Below are 1,479 nucleotides of genomic sequence, written 5' to 3'. Positions count from 1 at the left end.
TTAGGACCCCCCCAGCTCTCACCCGCGCCCCCCGGGTCCGGCCGCCGCCGCCGCCGCCTCCTCGCAGCGCTTCCGCACGGCGCGCCTCATTTGCATCTCGTTTGCATCTCATTTGCATGCGCCGCGCCCTCCCCCCGCCCCTTCGGGGAAGCCCCGCGGTGGGCGTGGCCCGCCCGCCCCCCGCTGGGCTGTGATTGGTTGGTTGCGGGTGTGGGCCGGGCTTAGGATGCTAATCGCGTGGAGCGGGGCCCACCGGAGGGGCCGCTTTAAGAGGCGCTCCTCCCGCCCCCTCGGAGCGGGGATTGGCTGGCCTTGCCGCCTTCCCTCACGTCATTGGGCGGCGCGGCCGTCAGGCAGCGCGGGCTGTCCCCCCCTTTTCCGGTTGGGCAAAGCGGGCGTTGCCTAGCAACGCGGCGGCCCAGGCCCGAGGCCTAGGCCCAGGCCCAGATTGATTTGTTATTGCTGGCCTTTTAATTCTAATTTTTACAACTCTTATTTTACAATTTCTTATTTTTTATCTGCTGTTAGGTCGTATTATTGTTATTTCTATGTTATATTGTTTATATTGTATATAACATTATTATTTTTCATCCTTATTACCATTACCCTTGTACGCTTACCATCATCTTCCTCATTAGTATCGTTACCGTTACGTTGCCATCATCGTCCTCATCAGCCCCATTAGTACTGTGACCATCACATTAACCAGCCTCGCCCTCATCCTCATTAGCATCGTTATTGTTACATTGCCATCATCCTCATCATTACCATTATTACCAACTCGTAATTGTCTCATTAGTGTCGTTATCGCTGCGTCATTGCCCTCGTCATTCCCACTCTGTAATAACCGATGTCGTTATAGCAATAACTGTTACTGTTACATTACCCCCACCGTCATTATTCCTGTTATCATTACCCCATTGCTGTCCTTCTCATTCTCAATACCGTTATCGTTACGATACCATCAGCAGCCTCCTCGTTATTATTTTATCGTGACATTACCATCCTCATCCTCATTATCACTATCATTATCGTCGCGTGACCACCACCCCCCTCATCATTCTCGTTCTCCTCATCGTGGTATTACCATCCTCCTCCTCCTCCTCCTCCTCCTCCTCCTCCTCGCCCTCCCCATACTGTTATCCCTATATTATCACCATCATCTTCATCACCTTCACCATCCCCACTTCATTACCGGTCCATTTACGTTCACGCCATTGTCGTTATTGTCACAGTGTTGCCATCATCACCCTCATCATCCTCATCATTCTCAGTATGTCCTTATCACCCTTCTCATCCTCATCTTCATCCTCATCCTCATCCTCATCTTCATCCTCGTCCTCATCCTCATCGTTACCATTGCATTACCACCCTCCTCCCCCTCCCCGTCCCCCAATTATCGTTATTGCTATATTATCACTGCCCTCCCCCTGCCCCCCCCACCCCCGGCCCCCCCCCCCCCCCCCCCCCCCCCCCCCC

The 1,479-nt window shown here is 53.5% G+C and overlaps 1 protein-coding gene across 6 annotated transcripts in view; it reads right to left on the bottom strand.

Annotated features, from left to right (window-relative positions):
* Positions 1–177, bottom strand: part of LOC118160130 (interferon regulatory factor 5-like) — a 6,226-nt gene extending 6,049 nt beyond the window's left edge. For 3 of the 6 annotated variants that reach the window (XM_035314662.1, XM_035314666.1, XM_035314665.1), the window contains exon 1: positions 23–177. The gene's annotated coding sequence lies outside the window, so the exon portion shown is untranslated. Of the gene's footprint in view, positions 1–19 lie in introns of all 6 variants that reach the window. The other 3 variants (XM_035314661.1, XM_035314664.1, XM_035314667.1) reach the window with 3 other exon arrangements.
* Positions 178–1,479: the final 1,302 nt, after the last annotated feature.

Source organism: Oxyura jamaicensis, unplaced genomic scaffold (genome assembly GCF_011077185.1).
Source record: "Oxyura jamaicensis isolate SHBP4307 breed ruddy duck unplaced genomic scaffold, BPBGC_Ojam_1.0 oxyUn_random_OJ101838, whole genome shotgun sequence".
Taxonomy (NCBI): domain Eukaryota; kingdom Metazoa; phylum Chordata; class Aves; order Anseriformes; family Anatidae; genus Oxyura; species Oxyura jamaicensis.
The sequence above is the reverse complement of the archived record's forward strand: the minus strand, read 5'-3'. Positions and strand labels throughout refer to the sequence as shown.